This window comes from Balaenoptera physalus (assembly GCF_965194825.1).
Source record: "Balaenoptera physalus genome assembly, chromosome: 12".
NCBI classification, from domain to species: Eukaryota; Metazoa; Chordata; class Mammalia; order Artiodactyla; family Balaenopteridae; genus Balaenoptera; species Balaenoptera physalus.
The window spans coordinates 53,397,348-53,420,971 of record NC_138897.1 but is presented as its reverse complement, the minus strand read 5'-3'; the positions used below and the strand labels follow the sequence as shown (position 1 = coordinate 53,420,971).

Sequence of the window (23,624 nt, the reverse complement as noted above, 5' to 3'; positions counted from 1 at the left end):
AGCATGAAAAAGTATATAAAGAAATTGAACTAAAAACACAATGGAGGAAACAAAGTATAATACTAAAAATATATATATTGAGACAAAAGAAAGCAGGGGCAGGGGAACAAAAGAGCTGAAAAGAGATAGGACAAATATTGATAGAAAGTGAATAAACTTTGGTAAAATTAATCGAAGCATAGCAACAATTACATTTAATGTAAATGGACTAAGAGCTCCAATTTAAACAGCATTACCTAACCTTATGCTTGTTACAAGAGATATACTTTAATGATACTGATAGGTTGAAAATAAAAGGATAGGAAAAGGTATAGAATGTGAATAGTAAATATAAATAGTGAGCACAAGAAAGTTGGTGCTTGGTTTAATGTCAGATAAAGTAGATTTCAAGAAAAAAAGTATTACTAGTGATAAAGAATGTCATGTTTTATTGATAAAATGGTCAATTCATTAGAAAGACATTGCAATCCAAAGGTGTATTACCTAATAACAGCACTCTAAAATACATAATACTGACAGAACTAAAAAGAGAAATAGACAAATCCATAATTATTGTTGGAAATTTTGTAACCTTTTTATAGTAATTAATAGAAAATTCAGAACCCCCCCAAAATGTAAGGATATAGAACATTTGCAAACACAATAATCTACCTTGACCTAGTGGATATTTATAGAGGTATACCCAATAATTGCTGAGTTCACACTTATAGTTTTCCAGATAGAACTTACAATGGGCCATAAAATAAGTATCAATAAGTTCAAATGAATGAAATACTACAGAATATTTTATCTGACAAAAGGAGAATAACATTAGCTAACAAAGATAATAAATTATCTAGAAAATCCCTACATTTTTTGAAAATGAAACAAGAAACTTCTAAATAATTCATGAACAAAAGAAAAAATGTAAAAAACTAGAAAATATTTTGCACTGAATGATAATGAAAATATAACACAAATTTATGAAGTCAAAAATCTAAGTTTATACATGGAGAATCTAGAAAAAAAGAAGAGCAAACTAAACCCTAAGTAAGTTGAAGGAAGTTAAAAATAAAGAGTAGAAGTAAAAAACAACCAAAAAATTAAGTCAAAATTTGATTCTTTGAGCAGCTTAATAAAACTGATAAACCTTTTACTAGACTAATAAGAAAAAAAGGGGAAATACTTATTAACAATATAAACATCAATACAGACCCTATAGACATTAAAAATGATAAGGGAGATTTATGCCAAAACTTTCAAGAATTTAGGTGAAATGGAAAAATTTATTTAAAAACACAACTTCTCAAATCTGACACAGAAATTGAAAGCAAAATAGTTCTTTATAGCTTAAAGAAATTTAATTTATAATAATAAAGAAAAAAACCTCTTGAGAAGAAAACTCTATTCCTTGATGGGTTCACTGGTGAATTCTTTCAGGCATTTAAGGCAGAAATAATACTAATGTTGCAAAAAATCTTTCAGAAATTAGAGGTGATGGGAGTACATCCCAACTTATTTTATGAGGTCATCATAACTACAGGCCAATATTACTCATAAGCATAGAAGCAAAAATTATTAACAAAATATTCTTAAATTGAATACTAAAATATCTGAAAACAGGATAATTCATTATGTCTAATTGAGGCTTGTCACAGGAATGTAAAACTGGTCTGTTCTTTAAAAAAATCATTCACTACATTTTCACTATTCATACTAACAGGAAAAGGAGAAAGACCTTGTAATTACCTCAAAAGATAAAGGAAAAGCATTTGACAAAATTCAAGATTATTCCTGAAAAGACAGCAAGCTAAGATTGGAGGTGAATCTGTCGATCTGATAAAGACCACCTATGAAATATATATAGCTAACATCAAACTAAATGGTGAAATATTTAACACTTTCTTTCTCCCAAAAAAAACAAGAGAAGGAAGTTCATTCCCACCACTTTTATTCAACATTACAGCATATGTTCTAGCCAGTAAAATAAGGAAAGAAAATAAAGTAAAAAAGCATAAAGAGTATAAATAAAAAATAAATTCCACTTAAAAAATATTTAAAGATGAGGTTTTGTTTACATTGGAAATCTTAAGGATCGGAAAAATTGTTTACCCATGATCACAAAGCTAGAAAATTATTGTGACACTAAAACACAATGTCATATGTAATAGCTACATGCTCACCAGAGAATGTTGTCAATGACACACATTCATCTCTTCACTTCACTAATATCTAATTGAGCATCTGCTGTATATTAAGCAAAGTGCTTTGCATTCTATCCTATAGCTCATTTAACCCTTATGACAGCTAGGAGAAATTCTTGTCATTATGCCCATTTTACAGACAAGAAATTAGCTAACAGAGGGTATGACTTACTGAGGTCTATGGAGAGTAAACAGCACAGCCTGGTTGCAACCACAGACCTGGGACTAAGTACTTCACCACTTGCCATTACATCGAAACTCTTCATTATATCATATTTCTTCCCATAGTTGGGTAGTAGTAAGGGGAAAGATAAGGAAAGTGACTTCTCTTATTTTCCTGTAGAATTATGACCTGGGTGACATTTAATGATTTTACTGTAACTTCCTCTTCGTGTACTTGTCTTCCCATTTTTCTTGAGTGGCTTTGAAAGGCAAAGGTCATGCCTTCCACATCTTCGCATTCTGGTGTCTGACACATGACCAGCCACATGGCTGTTACATAACCATGATATAACCACATGTCACGTTTCATGTTTGAATGTATTTGGTGACTTTTCCCAGTTTAAAAATTACCAGAAAAGGTAGGTGAATGAATGTTTCTGGAATATTTGAGAAAAGGGTTTTTGTCTATTTGGTATCTGAAGAAGACAGACACCTAGAATATAAATTAGTAATTCAGGCTATCACTTTAACAGAATAATAAAGTCTCAATGAAAAGAAATAGAGACTAGCGTCCAGGCTGTTTTCAAGAGGGTTGTCCCAGGAGCCCAGAGATAAACAGGCATCACCAAAATCAGTCTGCAATGGGCATTTATAGGAAAAAATTTCCGATGGAGTTACAAAAAACTGTAGCTCTCCTTTCTTCCCAGAAGATAGCACAAGGGAACAGGGTGATGGAGGTACATGCAGTCTGGGCTTTCTGCTTGCCTTTCTCTCTGAGGCACATCAATTTTGCATGCTATAAATGCAAGCTGGTGTCTCTGACTGAAGAGAAGGTGAAAAGGTGAAAAGGATTAAGGAATGCCTTTCAGTACTCTCATAAAATAAGACAGCTTGGAAGAAGAAGGTTCTGGGGAGAAAGTAGGAATGGATGTCAAAGGTTGTAACTATAAAAATGTAACAATGAAGAAAAGAAGTTCTTCCGGAGCATCTTCTTATACATGGTAATTCTTGGCATACTAAATATAAACAGTGTCACAAACTGAAACAGACAAACAACAATAAGGTGATTGACTAGTGCTGGAAGACCCAAATGTAATCTAAGTGCAGTGAACAAAGTTAAAGGTAAAGATTATTCTCATTTTAGACTGTAAGCCCTTTGAGGGCAGAGACCGTAACACATACAACTTTCTGTCTCCAGGAGCTTGTATGTTGCCTAACACATTTGTGTCTGTTGAATAAAAGAATACACATATATACACACACTCACACACACATACAAACAGGAATCAGGAGAGACAGTAGATATCTTTCTGCTCTCAGAGTGCTCAAAAGAAAAGAAGCAGGCAATCCTTTAGATTTTTTCCTTTCTGAAGAGATTATTCGTGATGTCACTGATCAGAAGCTAGACTTTTCCTGCAATAGTAGGAGCTTTCGTTAGGTGAGAGAACTAGCCTCTCCTGTCAGAGAGAACCAATCAACGGTTAGAAATAAAATGGAAAATAGTGAATTCAAGCGAACAACACCTAGTATGAATGGTAACAGCCTCAAGAATATGAAGATGAGAAGAACACAGACAGTGAGAGCCAACAACAGAGGATCTTTCTAAAGACTTGGAGCACAGAAGCAGAGCGCAAAGATTAGAGGAATCAATGACCAGAGTGTGGAAGGAGCATGAAAGATAAAGCATACAAAAGTATGTGGAAGAGAGAACGTATAAGAAAAACTGAGTTCATAAGGGATTAATTGAATAAACAGTAGAGTTTGCAAAATTTTTTGCAACAAATAATAGAGCAAGTGAAAGTAACAAATCAAAACTTAGAAAATCAGTATGGAGATACTAGTCAACCCTGTCTAATGAGCTATTACTGACCCTCAGTTAGGACACCCAAATTTCACTGATGACCAAACTGTAACTGAAAGAGAGTATGGGTTCAGTAAGCTTTTGGAAAATAAAGCTATGGTTAGTAATAATGAATTTAACTATACAGGTTTTCCTCACTTACGATGGTGCTATGTCCCAATCTACCCATTGTAAGTTAAAAATATAAGTCAAAATGCATTTAATACACCTAAATTACTGAAGATCATAACTTAGCCTAGCCTAACTTAAACGTGCTCAGAACACTTACATTAGCCTAGAGTTGGGTAAAATCCTCTAACACAAAGCCTATGTTATGATAAAGTATTGAATATTTCACGTAATTTGTTGAATACTGTATTGAAAGTGAAAAACAGAATGGTTGTCTGGGTACAGAATGGCGGTAAGTTTAGCAGTTGTTTACCCTCGTGATTGCGTGGCTGATGGACCTGCTGCTGCCCAGCATCGTGGGAGAGCAACATATGGCTAGCCCAGGAAAAAATCAAAATTCAAAATCCAAAATATAGTTTCTACTGAATGTGTATTGCTTTTGCACCATCATAAGGTCGAAAAATCGTAAGTCAAACCATGGTAAGTCAGGGACTGTCTGTGTGTGCTTATGTTCACTCACAGTATGAGTTATATTCAGATAATCTCATTTTGCCTAAATGCATAATATTGGAACATTAATCAGACATCTCAGGGTGAAGTGAATTGGATGGACCCAGTGACCACGTTGTTACTAGGCAGGGATGGACTTAGGGCCATACCTCCCTGAGTTTACCTGACTCTCCAGTCATCTGGCAGAGAAGAACAAGGGGTGATAGCCTTGACAACTTGAAATGAGGTGGCTCTATGATGAGTCTTATTAATAAAGAAATAGTAGGTGGGGGAGTAGTAATTGGTGGATCTCTGCTAAGGAGAGCAGAAGTAGTTTATTAAGAGGCAAAAGCATGACGTGGGATGGAGAGGACTTTTAAAGACTCATCAAACTCATTAGATGTTATCCATTTTTCAGGAAAGTAGGAATTAAGGCTACACCCATAAGAAACTTGGAATGAATTTCTAATGGGATGGTTAATAATTTTTTAAAGTAATAAATCCTTTAGAAAGATCTGAACCCTCTCCCTAGAAAAACATACATATATAAAAATTAGTGAACAATTTCATGGGATTCTGTAAGTCTTCTGAAAGGCATCTATGAATGCATATGGATTCCACAGAATTTACGTTAAGAAGGCTTGGTCTAGTTACTTTTATGTTTTAAGTAAAAAGCTAATGGACCTGAGAGAGGGAAGAATTTATATTTTGGGCTATGTTTTAAATTTAAAGTTGTGACTTCCTAAGATATGAGAATTTTTATTTTTTTTAAACATTTATGTTGGAGAATTGCTTAACGTTGTTGTGTTAGTTGCTGCTGTATAACAAAGTGAATTAGCTATATGTATACATATATCCCCATATCCCCTCCCTCTAGCGTCTCCTTCCCACCCTCCCTATCCCACCCCTCTAGGTGGACACAAAGCACCGAGCTGATCTCCCTGTGCTATGTGGCTGCTTCCCACTAGCTATCTATTTTACATTTGGTAGTGTATGTATGTCCCTGCCACTCTCTCACTTCTTCCAAGCTTACCCTTCCCCCTCCCCTTGTCCTCAAGTCCATTCTCTATACCTGTGTCTTTATTCCTGTCCTGCCCCTAGGCTCTTCAGAACCCTTTTTTTTTTTTTAGATTCCATGTCTATCTGTTAGCATACGGTATTTTTTCTTCTCTTTCTGACTTACTTCACTCTGTATGACAGACTCTAGTTCCATCCACCTCACTACAAATAACTCAATTTCGTTTCTTCTTATGGCTGAGTAATATTCCATTGTATATATGTGCCACAAATTCTTTATCCATTCATCTGTCGATGGACACTTAGGTTGCTCCATGTGCTGGCTACTGTAAATAGTGCTGCAATGAACATTGTGGTACATGGCTCTTTTTGAATTATGGTTTTCTCAGGGTATATGCCCAGTAGTGGGATTGCTGGGTCATATGGTAGTTCTATTTTTAGTTTTTTAACAGACTTCCATACTGTTCTCCATAGTGGCTGTTATCAATTTACATTCCCACCAATGGTGCAAGGGGGTTCCCATTTCTCCACACCCTCTCTAGCATTTATTGTTTGTAGATTTTTGATGATGGCCATTCTGACTGGTGTGAGGTGATACTTCACTGTAGTTTTGATTTGCATTTCTCTAATGATTAGTGATGTTGACATCCTTTCATGTGTTTGTTGGCAATCTGTATATCTTCTCTGGAGAAATGTCTATTTAGGTCTTCTACCTATTTTTGGATTGGGTTGTTTGTTTTTTTGATATTCAGCTGCATGAGCTGTTTGTATATTTTGGAGATTAATCCTTTGTCCGTTGATTCGTTTGCAAATATTTTCTCCCATTCTGAGGGGTGTCTTTTCGTCTTGTTTGTAGTTTCCTTTGCTTTGCAAAAATGTTTAAGTTTCATTAGGTCCCATTTGTTTATTTTTGTTTTTATTTCCATTTCTCTAGGAGGTGGATCAAAAAGGATCTTGCTGTGATTTATGTCATAGAATGTTCTGCCTATGTTTTCCTCTTAAGAGTTTAAAGTGTCTGGCCTTACATTTAGGTCTTTAATCCATTTTGAGTTTATTTTTATGTATGGTGTTAGGGAGTGTTCTACTTTCATTCTTTTACATGTAGCTGTCCAGTTTTCCTAGCACCACTTATCTTTTCTCCATTGTATATTCTTGCCTCCTTTATCAAAAATAAGGTGACCATATGTGCGTGGGTTTATCCCTGGGCTTTCTATCCTGTTTCATTGATCTATATTTCTGTTTTTGTGCCAGTACCATACTGTCTTGATGACGGTAGCTTTGTAGTATAGTCTGAAGTCAGGGAGCCTGATTCCTCCAGCTCTGTTTTTCTTTCTCAAGATTGCTTTGGCTATTCAGGGTCTTTTGTGTTTCTATACAGGTTGTGAAATTTTTTATTCTAGTTCTGTGAAAAATGCCATTGGTAGTTTGATAGGGATTGCATTGAATCTGTAGATTGCTTTGGGTAGTATGGTCATTTTCAAAAAGTTGATTCCTCCAATCCAAGAACATGGTATATCTATCCATCTGTTTGTATCATCTTTACTTTCTTTCATGAGTGTCTTATAGTTTTCTGAATACAGGTCCTTTGTCTCCATAGGTAGGTTTGTTCCTAGGTATTTTATTCTTTTTGTTGCAATGGTAAATGGGAGTGTTTCCTTAATTTCTCTTTCAGATTCTTCATTGTTAGTTTATAGGAATACAAGAGATTTCTGTGCATTAATTTTGTATCCTGCTACTTTTCCAAATTCATTGATTAGCTCTAGTAGTTTTCTGGTAGCACCTTTAGGATTCTCTATGTATAGTATCATGTCATCTGCAAACAGTGACAGTTTTACTTCTTCTCCAATTTGGATTCCTTTTATTTCTTTTTCGTCTCTGAGTGCTGTGGCTAAAACTCCCAAAACTATGTTGAATAATACTGGAGAGAGTGGGCAACCTTGTCTTGTTCCTAACCTTAGTGGAAATGGTTTCAGTTTTTCACCATTGAGAACGATGTTGGCTGTGGGTTTGTCGTATATGGCCTTTATTATGTTGAGGTAAGTTCCTCTATGCCTACTTTCTGGAGAGTTTTTATCATAAATGGGTGTTAAATTTTGTCGAAAGCTTTTTCTGCATCTATTGAGATGATCATATGGTTTTTATTCTTCAATTTGTTAATATGGTGTATCACATTGATTGATTTGCGTATATTGAAGAATCCTTGCAGGGGATTAAAGTGGGATAAACCCCACCTGATCATGGTGTATGATCCTTTTAATGTGGTGCTGGATTCTGTTTTTAGTATTCTGTTGAGGATTTTCCCATCTATATTCATCAGTGATACTGGCCTGTAGTTTTCTTTTTTTGTGACATCTTTGTCTGGTTTTGGTATCAGGGTGATGGTGGCCTCATAGACAGAGCTTGGGAGTGTTCCTCCCTCTGCTATATTTTGGAAGAGTTTGAGAAGGATAGGTGCTAGCTCTTCTCTAAATGTTTGATAGAATTCGCCTGTGAAGCCATCTGGTCCTGGGCTTTTGTTTGTTGGAAGATTTTTAACCACAGTTTCAATTTCAGTGCTTGTGATTGGTCTGTCTATATTTTCTATTTCTTCCTGGTTCATTCTTAGAAGGTTGTACTTTTCTAAGAATTTGTCCATTTTTTCCAGGTTGTCCATTTTATTGGCATATAGTTGCTTGTCGTAATCTCTCATAATCCTTTGTATTTCTGCAGTGTCAGTTGTTACTTGTCCTTTTTCACTTCTAATTCTGTTGATCTGAGTCTTCTCCCTTTTTTTCTTGATGAGTCTGCCTAATGGTTTATCAATTTAGTTTATCTTCTCAAAGAATCAGCTTTTAGTTTTATTGATCTTTGCTATTGTTTCCTTCATTTCTTTTTCATTTATTTCTGATCTGATATACATGACTTCTTTCCTTCTGCTAACTTTGGGGGTTTTTTTCTTCTTCATTGTTCTTCTTTCTCTAATTGCTTTAGGTGTAAGGGTAGGTTGTTTATTTGAGATTTTGCTTGTTTCTTGAGGTAGGATTGTATAGTTATAAACGTCCCTCTTAGAACTGCTTTTGCTGCATCCCATAGGTTTTGGGCCATTGTGTTTTCATGGTCATTTGTTTCTAGGTATTTTTTGATTTCCTCTTTGATTTCTTCAGTGATCTCTTGGTTATTTAATAAAGTATTGTTTAGCCTCATGTGTTCGTATTTTTTACAGTTTTTTTTTTCCTGTTATTGATATCTAGTTTCATAGTGTTGTGGTAGGAAAGGATACTTGATATAATTTCAATTTTCTTAAATTTATCAAGGCTTGATTTGTTATGCAAGATATGATCTATCCTGGAGAATGTTCCATGAGCACTTGAGAAGAAACTGTATTCTGTTGTTTTTGGATGGAATGTCCTATAACTATCAATTAAGTCCATCTTGTTTAATGTGTCATTTAAAGCTTGTGTTTCCTTATATATTTTCATTTTAGATGATCTGTCCATTGGTGAAAGTGGGGTGTTAAAGTCCCCTACTATGACTGTGTTACTGTCATTTTCCCCTTTTATGGCTGTTAGCATTTGCCTTATGTATTGAGGTGCTCCTATGTTGGGTGCATAAACATTTACAATTGTTTTATCTTCTTCTTGGATTGATCCCTTGATCATTATGTAGTGTCCTTCTTTGTCTCTTGTAATAGTCTTTATTTTAAAGTCTATTTTGTCCAATATGAGAATTGCTACTCCAGCTTTCTTTTGATTTCCATTTGCATGGGATATCTTTTTGCCATCCCCTCACTTTCAGTCTGTATGTGTCCCTAGGTCTGAAGTGGGTCTCTTGGAGACAGCATATATATGGGTCTTGTTTTTGTATCCATTTAGCCAGTCTCTGACTTTTGGTTGGAACATTTAATCCATTTACTTTTAAGGTAATTATCAATATGTATGTTCCTATTACCATTTTCTTAATTGTTATGGGTTTGTTTTTGTAGGTCTTTCCTTCTGTTGTGTTTCCTGCCTAGAGAAGTTCCTTTAACATTTGTTGTAAAGCTGGTTTGGTGGTGCTGAATTCTCTTAGCTTTTGTTCGTCTGTAATGGTTTTACTTTCTCTGTCGAATCTGAATGAGATCCTTGCTGGGTAGAGTAATCTTGGTTGTAGGTTTTCCCCTTTCATCACTTTAAATATGTCCTGCCACACCCTTCTGGCTTGCAGAGTTTCTGCTGAAAGATCAGCTGTTCACCAAATGGGGATTCCCTTGTATTTTAGTTGTTGCTTTTCCCTCGCTGCTTTTAATTTTTTTCTTTGTATTTAATTTTTGATAATTTGATTACTATGTGTCTTGGCGTGTTTCTCCTTGGGTTTATCCTGTATGGGACTCTCTACGCTTCCTGGACTTGATTGACTATTTCCCTTCCCATGTTAAGGAAGTTTTCAACTATAATCTCTTCAAGTATTTTCTCAGTCCCTTTCTTTTTCTCTTCTTCCTCTGCACCCCCTATTATTCGAATGTTGGTGTGTTTAATATTGTCCCAGAGTTCTCTGAGACTGTCCTCAATCTTTTCATTCTTTTTTCTTTATTCTGCTCTGTGGTAGTTATTTCCACTATTTTATCTTCCAGGTCAGTTATCCGTTCTTCTGCCTCATTTATTCTGCTATTGATTCCTTCTAGAGAATTTTTAATTTATTTATTGTGCTGGTCATCATTGTTTGTTTGCTCTTTAGTACTTCTACGTCCTTGTTAAACGTTTCTTGTATTTTCTCCATTCTATTTCCAAGATTTTGGATCACCTTTACTATCATTACTCTGAATTCTTTTTCAGGTAGACTGCCTATTTCCTCTTAATTTGTTTGGTCTGGTGGGTTTTTACCTTGTTCCTTCATCTGCTGTGTATTTCTCTGTCTTCTCATTTTGCTTAACTTACTGTGTTTGGGGTCTCCTTTTCACAGGCTGCAGGTTCCTAATTGCCATTTTTGTGTGTGTCTGCCCCCAGTGTGTAAGGCTGGTTCAGTGGGTTGTGTAGGCTTCCTGATATTGGGGATTGGTGCCTGTGTTCTGGTGGTTGGGGCTGGATCTCGTCTCTCTGGTGGGCAGGGCCACATCCGGTGGTGTGTTTTGGGGTGTCTGTGAACTTAGTATGATTTTAGGCAGCCTCTCTGCTAATTAATGGGTGGGGTTGTGTCCCTGTCTTGTTAGTTGTTTAGCATGGGGTGCCCAGCACTGTAGCTTGCTGGCCGTTGAGTGGAGCTGGGTCTTAGCGTTGAGATGGAGATCTCTGGGAGAGCTCTCGCCAATTGATATTATGTGTGGCAGGGAGATCTCCGGTGGTCTAATGTCCTGAACTTGGCTCTGCCATCTCAGAATCTCAGGCCTGACACCAGGCTGGAGCACCAAGACCCTGTCAGCCACACAGCTCTGAAGAAGAAGTAGTTAAAAAGAAAGAAAAAGAAATAAATAAATGTATAAAATAAAATTATTAAAATTTAAAAATTATTAAAATAAAAAAATTTTAAAAGGGTAATAAAATAGAAAAGAAGAGAGCAGCCAAACCAATAAAGAAATCCACCAATCATATCAAGCGCTAAAAACTATACTAAGATAAAGATAAAATTCAGAAATAAGTCAGTTGCATACAGCAAACCCCAAGTCTAAGTTGCTCCCAAAGTCCACTGCCTCAATTTTGGGATGATTCATTGTCTATTCAGGTATTCCACAGATGCAGGGTACATCAAGTTGATTGTGGAGATTTAATCCGCTGCTCCTGAGGCTGCTAGGAGAGATTTCCCTTTCTCTTCTTTGCTTGGACAGCTCCTGCGGTTCAGCTTCGGATTTGGCCCCGCCTCTGCGTGTAGGTCGCCTGAGGGCGTCTGTTCTTCGCTCACACAGGACGGGGTTAAAGGAGCAGCTGATTCGGGGGCTCTGGCTCACTCAGGCCGGGGGGAGGGAGGGGTACAGATGCGGGGCGAGCCTGCGGCGGCAGAGGCCGGCGTGACGTTGCACCAGCCCGCGGCACGCTGTGCATTCTCCCGGGGAAGTTGTCCCTGGATCACCGGACCCTGGCAGTGGCGGGCTGCACAGGCTCCCGGGAGGGGAGGTGTGGAGAGTGACCTGTGCTCGCACACAGGCTTCTTGGTGGCTGCAGCAGCAGTGTTAGCATTTCATACCTGTCTCTGGTGTCTGTGCTGATAGCCTCGTCTCTGAAGCTCGTTTAGGCGGTGCTCTGAATCCCCTCTCCTCACGCACCCCGAAACAATGGTATCTTGCCTTTAAGTCAGTTACAGACTTTTTCCCATACTCCCCGCCGGCTAGCTGTGGCGCACTGGCCTCCTTCAGGCTGTGTTCACTCAGCCAACCCTCAGATCTCCCTGGGATCTGACATCTGAAGCCCGAGCCTCAGCTCCCAGCCCCCGCCTGCCCCGGTGGGTGAGCAGACAAGCCTCTCAGGCTGGTGAGTGCTGGGTGGCACTGATCCTCTATGTGGGAATCTCTCCGCTTTGCCCTCTGCACCCCTGTGGCTGTGCTCTCCTCCGTGGCTCCGAAGCTTCTCCCCCCACCACCCACAGTCTCTGCCCACAAAGGGGCTTCCTAGTGTGTGGAGACTTTTCCTCCTTCACTGCTCCATCCCAGAGGTGCCGGTCCCATCCCTATACTTTTGGCTGTGTTTTTTCTTTTTTCTTTTGCCTTACCCAGGTGTGTGGGGAGTTTCTTGCCTTTTGGGAAGTCTGAGGTCTTCTGCCAGCGTTCAGTAGGTGTTCTGTAGGAGTTGTTCCACATGTAGATGTATTTTTGATGTATTTGTGGGGAGGAAGGTGATCTCCATATCTTACTCCTCCGCCATCTTGAATGTCCCCAAGGTATGAGAATTTAATGATGTCAAAATTACAGAATTTAACTTCTGAGTTCAGGGAAAAATTTTTTTTTTATTTTTTATAATATTGAGATAAACTTTCTCTGAACATTTAACTAATAATTGTGAGACTTATGTAAACAAAATAATGAAACTATATTGCTTCCCTACAACTTCAGTGTCCATCAACAGATGAAGAAAAGATGTGGTCTATATATACAACAAAATACTACTCAGCCATAAAAAAGAATGAAATTTTGCCATTTGCAACAACATGGATGAACTTGGAGGGTCTTATGCTAAGTGAAATAAGTCAGACAGAGAAAGAAATATTCTGTATGATATCACTTATATGTGAAATCTAAAAATACAACAAACTAGTGAATATAACAAAAAAGAAGCAGACTCACAGATATAGAGAACAAACTAGTGGTTACCAGTGGGGAGAGGGAAGAGGGGGAGGGGAATATAGGGGTACCTATTAAAAGGTACAAACTATTAGGTATAAAATAAGCTACAAGGATATATTGTACAACATGGGGAATATAGCCAATATTTTATACCAACTATAAAGGAGTATAACCTTTAAAAATTGTGACTCATTATGTGGTACACCTGAAACTTATATAATATTGTACATCAACTATACTTTAATTTTAAAAAATAAATAATAAAATATATCACCTCCCTAAGTAGTTAAGAATTCTGTGTTATACCAAAAGACAGAATAGAGTCATTTCAAAATAAATTGGCAAGAATAAAACGAAGATCATAGAGATATTTCCTGTAGGAGTTAAGAGTCTGGAATGAGTAACAGAACTAGGAAAAGGTGGCGATACTGACCCAAAGAGCAATGAGAAGGAAACAAGAAGGAAAATATCTCAAATAAAAGTGCAGTGATCTGACAGAGAGAAACAGAGACAGAGAAAGAAAGAGAAACAGAGACAGAGAAACTCCAGCTTGCCTTACGTTCTTCAGACAGTAAATTTTCTGTAAACATAATAACAAATGGAAAGAAAGGAATTCTGTTAGAGGAATCAAAATCACCACAGGAAGTCTAAATCAAAGCATGGAGAACTAAATGTCTTCTCACTGTTGGCAAGTTTAGATCTCCTTGAAACACAAGCTTCAACCCCACTGACGCTGACAGGAGTTGTATGTGCCCCTAGAGATGGGGCTCACCCAGTTATGACAGCTGCATAACTAAACACCATGAATCCTATTGGAAATGCACCTAGGAGCTGGACCCATGGCCAAAAGCCATGCAAACCCCTGTGGAGTGAGTGAATCCTGACTTTGTAGAAGGCCGACTGTCAGGAAAATTTAGGGTCCCGTTAAAAATGCTCCATGTGCAATATTTGCTTTTCTCCATTCCTCTGTTGATGGACATTTAGGTTGCTTCCATGTCCTGGCTATTGTAAATAGTGCTGCTCTGAACATTAGGGTGCAGATGTTTTTTTGAATTATATGTGGAATCTAGAAAAGTGGTATAGATGATCTTACTTGCAAAGCAGAAATAGATACACAGACGTAGAGAACAAACATATGGATACCAAGGGGGAAAGGGGTGGGGTGGGAGGAATTGGGAGACTGGGATTGACACATATACATTATTGATACTATGTATAAAATAGACAACTGATGGGAACATACTGTATAGCACAGGGAACTCCACCTAATGTACTGTGGTAACCTAAATGGAGGGAAGTCCAAAAGGGAGGGGATATCTGTGCGTGTATGGCTGACTCATTTTGTTGTGCAGTGGAGGCTAACACAACATTGTAAAGCAACCATACTCCAAAAAAAATTAATTAAAAAATTGTTCCACATGGATATAGGGAGTTATTTGGGAACAATGTGCATATCAGAATCTCATTTAGATGCTGCCACTTCAGATTGTAAACCTCTGACATACAAAGAGAATCCAACTAGTTTGTTCCACAATTCTGAATATAATTCTGAACAATGTCAAAGAAGGAAGTCTTTCTTCAAACCATGGACAGAGGACATAGCGTGAAGGGTAGAAAAAAAAAGCAATTTTCTTAAGCCCTTGTACTTTGTAATATACCAACAAAACAGGCAAAACTGAACTATCCTAATCATAAACACTTTTAAGCCATTCCAAAAGTGATAAAAACATTTATTTGCTTGCTGAAATCTTAACTGTGATTCATCACTATCATGGTGGATTGAATTCCATCTAGTCAGGTGTTTTCATTTTGGTAAAGCTGGTTTCTTTCCCAGGATCTTTGGTGCCAGGATTAACAGAATCCATTCAAAGTGGTGAAGAGTCAGATCTGGCCTTGTGTTGGGAAAGCCATACAGAGAATTTCAAACCCACTGGTCACCTTGCTGAAACAGAAACCTACCTACCCTACTCTCGGGTGTTTAAAATGTCAAAATTACATCCCGATTTCTTTGGTTCTTAACCAAATGGACACTTTGCTCCTTAAAAGGTAAACATCTCTTAAAGAGGAAGTACTTCGTGTTTTACCGATAATTTGCAACTTACTATGGTTAACATGCATTATCCTTTCCTGAAAGTCTCTCTTCATAGACCTGACTCTGTAAATGCTGTGGCAAGAGGAAGAGCCAGAGCTGGAGACATTGCAGGTGCCCAAACAGTATGCTGTGGGGAAAGTCTAATACATACAATGAGTAGGGAACACAAGGGGGGATATCGTCCATGAGTCTATTGGAAATTGGTATGTTGCTGTGATCTTGAACCTCTCCAGTCATGCTTCCCACGGGCATGTAGTTTTAGTCTTTTCTTTGTGGCAGAGTTACTACATTGGACATTTGCATGTAGTAGACACAAGATCATTAGCAAACTACATTATTTCATGGCCTTGAAGAGCATAAAAGAAATCTTTTGAGATTTCTGTTGACACTCATTTTACCTCAGAAAAATCTGCTAGCTTTAATGCATCGAGAACAGTCAGTATTTGATTACTAAACCAACTGGAGGTGGATTATTCATGACATAGTAGAGAACAAAATTTTAACGTATTCATTGAAAAATATGTGATTTATGTCAGTAATTGAGCATGAGCATAAAATACCCTCCAAATTCATTTCAAACCCTCTTTGCAAACACACTATTTGCATTAGTCAGAGCAATTGTCCCCACTTCCATGCTGAATCTGCTATAGTTTTAGTTAGGCTCTCCTCAATTTAAGGAAAACAGCTTCTTACAGAGACCAGTGCAAAATTGCAGCCCAAGATATCCTCCATTACTTGTTCTCCAGTCTACTAAGTTCTACCCTCTTGGGGTTATTAACAGATTAAAGTTATAAAGAATTCTGAGGCATCTGGGATTTTGGGAGAATAAAGGCTCTGAGGCTACCTCTGCCTACTGGTACAGATACTCGAGAACTCCAGCAGCCAAGCTCAGCATGGAACCACAAAAGCAGGAAAAAAAAAAACCACTATAAGTGTTCTTTAAACTCAGTGGGCTCCTGGGCCAAGGGGACCCTGAACAATTGTGTTTTAGATCCAGGGTAGAAAGGCCTTTGCGGAGAAAGTGAGTAGAAATTGTACTGAAGTATGCATGTCATGATCTTTTTGAAAATGGTAATTGATTCCTTAAAAAAAACACACAAAAAACAAGACAACATGAAATCAACAGCATGAATAGTCCTATAACCATTAAAGAAATTAAAATTTAAATTAAGAAGCTTCTACAAAAGGAATTTCTAGGCCCTCATGATTTCACTTGATAATTCTAACAAACATTTAAAGAATTAACAACAATTTTACACTACCTTTTCCAGTAACAGAAGAGGAACACTTCCCAACTCATTTTACTGTTATGTTGGTACTAAAACCAGACAGAGATAGATTTTTTGAAAAGGAAAGAAAAGAAAAGAAAAAGAAAGAATGCTACAGATGAATATCTCTCATGAATTTAGATGCAAAAATTCTCAATTAAATATTAAATCAAATCCAGCAATATATATAAAAAAAATTATACCCAAAGACCAAGTGGGACTTATTCCAGGTACGCAAGGTTAATACAACATTCAAAAATCAATTACTATAATCTATCATATCAACAAGCTAAAGAAAAAACCATATAATCATATCAATTGATGCAGAAAATACAGTTGACAAAATCCAAAACCCGTTCATGATAAAAACTCTCAGGAAAACCAGGAATAGAAGGGAACTTTCTCAAATGGAAAAAGAACACATAAAAAAACCCCTGCAGTTCGGTCTCCATCTAAGACTGGGAAGAAAGCAAGGATGACTGGTCTCATTATTCTTATTCTACACAGTATTAAAAGTTCTAGCCAGCACATTAAGGCAAAAAAAAAAAAAAAAAAAAAGTCATCTATATTGGAAAGGAAGAAACAAAACCATTGCTATTTGCAGATTACATGATTACCTACATAGAAAATCCCAAGGAATCTACAAAACATCTTTTAGGACTAATAAGTGAGCTGAGCAAGATTGAGAGATATTAGATCAACACACATGCACTCCAATATTCATAGCAGCATTATTCACAATAGCCAAGACATGGAAGCAACCTAAATGTCCGTCAACAGATGAATGGATAAAGAAGAGTGTGTATGTGAAGTGTTCATCACATACACACACACATATATATAGATACATACACACATACTATGAAATAGCCATAAAAAATGAAATTTTGTCATTAGCAACAACGTGGATGGACTTGGAGGGTATTATGTTAAGTGAAATAAGTCAGACAAAGACAAATACTATATGACATTACTTATATGAGGAACCTAAAAAATAGAACAAACTAGTGAATAAAACAAAAAAGAAACCGAGTCACAGATATAGAGAATGAACTAGTAGTTACCACTGGGGAGAGGGGTAGGGACAAGATATTTGTAGGGAATTAAAAGGTAAAAACTACTATGTATAAAATAAATGTTACAAAGATATATTGTATACAAGAGAATATAGCCAGTATTCTAATAATAACTATAGACAGGGTATAACCTTTAAAAATTGTGACTCATTATATCAGTAGTCCCCAACCTTTTTGGCACCAGGGACCAGTTTTGTGGAAGACAATTTTTCCATGGACCGGGGTGGCAGCGGGGATGGTTTGGGGATGATTCAAGTACATTACATTTATTATTTCTATTATTATTACACTGTAATGTATAATGAAATAATTATACAACTCACCATAATGCTGACAGGAGGTGGAGCTCAGGTGGTAATGCGAGTGATGGGGAGCAGCTGTAAATACAGATGAAACTTTGCTTGCTCACCCACTGCTTACCTCCTGCTGTGTGGCCTGGTTCCTAAAAGGCCATGGACCGGTACTGGTCTGTGGCCTGGGGGTTGGGGATTCCTGCACTATATGGTACCCCTGAAACTTATATAATATTGTAAATCAATTATACCTCTAAAATGTATTTATATATTGTACGTAATATAATATATAATATAAATTGTATTTATATTTTTTATAAATAAAAAAATAAACAAAAATAAAGAAATAAATGGAATGGGGAACATGAGCTCATTGAGGAAAGTGGGGACAGTCACCTCACTCTTGCCTTCCTGCTCAACCCCTTACATTTCACAATAGCATTTCTATAACCTAACAATGAACACGTGGATACTGAAATTAAAAACACCATAAGGGACTTCCCTGGTGGTCCAGTGGTAAATCCACCTTCTATTGCAGGGGATACGGGTTCAATCCCTGGTCAGAGAACTAAGATCCCACGTGCCGCGGGGCAACTAAGCCCATGCGCCACAACTACTGAGCTTGTGTGCCTCAACTAGAGAGCCCGCATGCCGCAAACTACAGAGCCCACAAGCTATGGAGCCCGCATGCCACAACTAGAGAAGAGAAAACCCGCATGCCACAACTAGAGAGAAGCCCACGCACTGCAACGAGGAGCCTGCGCACCGCAATGAAAGATCCCATGTGCCGCAACTAAGATCCCATGTGCCACAACTAAGACCCAACACAGCCAAAAATAAATAAATAAATAAATATTTAAAATAATAATAATAATAATAATAAAACTCCCAAAGCAAAGAGCATACCAAAAAACCCACAATGTAAGTTACAATTGCTCCAAAAAATAAATTATTTCAGTATAAATCTAACAAAATACATACAAAATTTGACTTCTAAAAATTATAAAATACTAATGAAATAAATCAAAGAAGACCTAAATAAATGAAGACATATACAACATTCATGGATTGAAAGACTCAACATAGTTAAGATGTCAGTTTTCCCCAAATTGATCCACTGGTTGAATGAAATTCCTATCAAAATCCCAAAAAGGGTTTTCATTTTTGTTTTTGTTTTTTTTTGGTAGACGTTGACAAACTTACTCTAAAATTTCTATGTAAAGGCACAGGAGCTAGAATAGCTAAAACAATTTTGAAAAAGGAGAAAAAAGTGGGAAATATTACACTATTTGATGCAAAGGTATGTTGTATACCACAGTAATAAATATCTACCATAGATACGTTGATCAATGGATCAGAAGAGAGAACTCAGAAATAGACCCTAACAAATGTGCCCAAGTGGTTTTTGACAGAGATGCAAAAGCAATTCAGTGAAGAATGTAGCCTTTTCAACAAATGGTGCTGGAGCAGTCAGATATCCATAGCCAAAAGAAATAAAACTTGACCTGAATCTCCCACCTTATACAAAAAATTAAAATGGATCACATACTTAAGTGTAAAACATAAAACTACAAAATTTTAGAAAAAACCATAGGAGCGATTCTTTAGTAACTAGAGCTAGACAAAGAATTCTTTGGCTTGACAAAGAATTCTTTTGATCACATCAAAAGTGTGATCTGTAAAAAGGAAAAGTTGATAAAGCGGACCTCATTAAAATTAAAACGTTCACCCTACAAAGGCCCCTCTTAAGTATTGAGAGATAAAAAGACATCTTATGGACTGTGTAAAAATATTTGCAACCACACATTTGACAAAGGAATTGTATCTAGAATATTCAAAGAACTGTTAAAACTCAACAATTAAAAAATACAGTTAGAAACTGGGCAAAGACATACATAGACATTTCATTAAAGAGGATATATAGATGGCAAGTAAGTATATGAAAGTATGTTCAACATCATTAGCCATTAGAGAAATACAGATTACAACCACAATGAGATATCATTACACATCTATCAGAATGGCTAAAATTAAAAATAACAAAACAACAACAACAAAACAAAACACCAAACACTGGTGAGAATGCAGAAAAGAGGGATCACTTATACACTGACATTGTTCGCAGGAATGTAAAAGGGTATAGTCACTCCGGGGAAAAAATAAAAAGAATTGGCAGTTTTCTTACAAAGCTAAACATGTGCTTAAAATGTTTACCAAAGTCTGGTAATTGTACTATTGGGCATTTATCCCAGAGAAACTGAAACTTATATTCACACAGAAATATATTCCTGACCATTCATAGCAGCTTTATTTGTAATAGCCTCAAACTGGAAACAACCCAAATGTCCTCCAAGGGTGGAATGGTTAAACACACCGTGGTACATCCATCCACACCACAGAACAATACAGACAGACCTCGGAGGTATTATGGGTTTGATTCCAGACCAACGCAATAAAGCACCTATCACAATAAAGAGCATCACACACATTTTTTGGTTTTCCAGTGCATTTAAAGTTATGTTTACACTATACTGTAGTCTATTGAGTGTACAACAGCATTATGTCTAAAAAAATTTGTACATACCCTAATTAAAAGTACAAAATGAAAAATTACAACAGCAATATCAAAGATCACAGATCACCATAACAAATATAGGAATAATGAAAAAGTTTGAAATATTGTGAGAATTACCAATATAGGACACAGAAACATGAAGTGAACAAATCCTGTTGAAAAAAATGGCGCCAACAGACTTGCTCAACACAGGGTAACAAACTTTCAACTTGTAAAAAAGGTAATTAGGCGAAGCCCAGTAAAGCAAGGTATCCTGTACTCAGCGATAAAAAAAGTACAAGTTACATACTGTATGATTCCATTATGTATTATTCTTGAAATGACAAAGGGTTGAGATGAATAACAGATTGGTAGTTGTCAAGGATTTGTAAGAGGGTTTAAGGAGAGAGCTGACTGTGGCTATTAATGGTAGGATGAGGGATCCTTGGAACTGTTGGAACTGTTCTGTTCCTTACTGTGGCAGTGGACACACAAATATAGACATGATAAAACTGTATAGAACTACATACATACACACACATGTAAGGGCATAAAAAGCTGGTGAAATCTGAATGTTAATAGTAATTCCTAAATTTCACCTATATAAGCAGGACCTGGGTTATTATCAACTTCCCTCAAGTGTTTTTGACATATTTGAGAATGTCTTTAACATTTTGAGAAATTGCAAAACTATTTCCAAACTGGCTGCACCATTTTATATTCTCACCAGCAATGTATGAGGGTTTCAATTTCTCTACATCCTCGTCAACACTTGTTATTGTCTTTTTGATTATAGCCATCCAAGTGGTTGTAAAGTGGTATCTCACTGCGATTTTTATTTGCACTTCCCGAAGGGCTAATGATGTTGAACATTATTACTGATGTTTATTTACCATTTGTATATATTCTTTTGAGAAATATCTATCTAGTTCTTTTGCCTATTTTTAATTGGGTTATTTATCTTTTTATTATTCAGTTATAAGAGTTCTCTATATATTCTGGATACAAGTCCCTTATCAAAGTTATGATTTGCAGTTAGTTAGGATTTTACGCATTATCAAACATAATCTACATCTTTTATAAATGTGGAAACTGAGGACTAGAAAAATTAAGAGATTTGGGGTAGAAACAGAACTAGGTCAAGATTTCCCTACTACCAGATGTGGAATGATGCTGCTATTTTAAAAAGCAAAACCAAAAGAAATGAAAAAGTGTATCTTCCAGCATCCTTATTTCTTTACTTTAGCTCAGCACTAACCTAAACTCTCTCATGACCCATGAAATAACAGAAGTGTGTAACTCCACCGACTCCTGCAATAGGAATCACAAAAGAGCTCTTTTGTGAACTTCATTTAACCTTCCTGACCAAGGAGATTTTTTTCCACCTCAGCAATAGCTAACAGAGCATGTTCCAAGTCTTTTTTTAAAAATTAAATTCTGTTCATCATGAGATCCATCCTGATACATATAAACTCCTTAAAAGGAAAACATATAAAATGATATGTTACTAATGAAGACTGTATTCAGTGTATAAGACCACAAGAGTGTTAAAAACCACAGAAATGGTGTTAGTTTTATTCCTAGGTGTTAAGAAATAGTGCTATTAAAGCATATGTGACAGTCTAGTTTGAAAAATGTAACAAATTAAAGTGGGACTTCTCAAGAGGGATTTCTTTCTGAAAAGGTCAGCTATAAAAAAGGGAGAAAAAAAGATTTCTGACTCCCAAGATCACCAAAACAACATCATTTACTTGTCTTGACACCCATGTGCGAAGTTTTATGGTGTTCACCACTAATCGTAACAAATGTAGTTAGAAGACAGTAAGTTTAGAAAAGAATCAGTAACAATGATACCAGTAATGATAACACAGAAAATTGATTTTTTTTTGCTCTTTTCCAAATACATATTTTACTTTGTTGTTAGGTCACTTTAGGATAGAAGGTAAAATGGCTTTTAAAAAAGTGTATTTCCTTGAATATGTATTACAAAGGTGTTTAAAATATAATTTTTCCAGAAAATGAATGGTCTACTATTCCTATGAAATTTTCAGGAATGTCTTTGATGAATGTCTCTCATTCCATATAGCTAATTGCCCTCCTCATATATCTACTTTTTAAGAATAAAATATAATGAAATCTATTATTTTCATCTAAAAAGGTCCTTTATTTTTGCAGACTACTATTGTAAATTACATTGGCATCAAATGAGGAAACAGCTAGGAACACATTCTTATTTTAATATAAGGTGTAAAGATCTTCAGATGAAAAAATTTCATAATGGTTTTGTAGAAATGGTTTCGGAGTTTCTCTGAGCACAAACTAGATCTTGTCCTCCATGGCAGATGTCTTTTCTAACAAAGAAAGATGTCTTCAGGTTATCACATTTGGGCTGCTGACCCAGGTTTGTCTCAGCCAGGTTTGACTTTTAGGTTCCAGTTTATAGGGTCCTGAAATCTGAGAGCAGTTCCCACCCAAAGGGTGCAGTGTTTCAGTCTCTCCTTATATTCCTCTTACTCATCCTGGCCTCTTCCCTGGCTCTTTGGCTCTAGCTTGAGCCCAAGGATGAAAAAATTATTGCCAATAGCCATTTCTGCATTTCAGCTCACAAGGGCAGCATTTTTGGGAGAGGGAATGTACTTCCAGGGCCATCTTTTTTTTTTTTTTTTTTTTTTTTTTTTTTTTTTTTTTTTTTAATTAATTTATTTATTTATTTTTGACTGTGCTGGGTCTTCGTTTCTGTGCCAGGGCTTTCTCTAGTTGCGGCGAGCGGGGGCCACTCTTCATCGCGGTGCGCGGGCCTCTCACTATCGCAGCCTCTCTTGTTGCGGAGCACAGGCTCCAGACGCGCAGGCTCAGTAATTGTGGTTCACGGGCCCAGTTGTTCTGTGGCATGTGGGATCTTCCCAGACCAGGGCTCGAACCCGTGTCCCCTGCATTGGCAGGCGGATTCTCAACCACTGCACCACCAGGGAAGCCCCCAGGGCCATCTTGATCACAGATTTTTGTATGGAGGGAGAGACTGAAGTAATTAAGAGGAACGTATCCAGAAATAATGTAGAAGTCTTCTCCGTGATAAGGATGGGAGTTGAACTTCTGAAGAGGAGATTTCTTAAGGTATTCAAAAGGATGCAACGTTTCCTCTGGCGGATCCAAGGACTAGGAAGAGACAGCAAAAGAGAAAGACTGTGTTCGTAGGGATGAGAGGGGCTCTGCAAGATGCCAGCAGGCTAGGATCCTAAGAGAGAGATGGTCAGCAAGACATCTTTCCATCTTTGATAGAATGTGGCCCAGAAACC

The 23,624-nt window shown here is 36.9% G+C and overlaps 1 protein-coding gene across 1 annotated transcript in view; it reads right to left on the bottom strand.

Annotated features, from left to right (window-relative positions):
- Positions 1-21,221, bottom strand: part of LOC309639189 (tigger transposable element-derived protein 1-like) — a 389,152-nt gene extending 367,931 nt beyond the window's left edge. Inside the window, exon 1 of the mRNA XM_082416222.1 lies at positions 21,208-21,221. The gene's annotated coding sequence lies outside the window, so the exon portion shown is untranslated. The remainder of the gene's footprint in view (positions 1-21,207) is intronic.
- Positions 21,222-23,624: the final 2,403 nt, after the last annotated feature.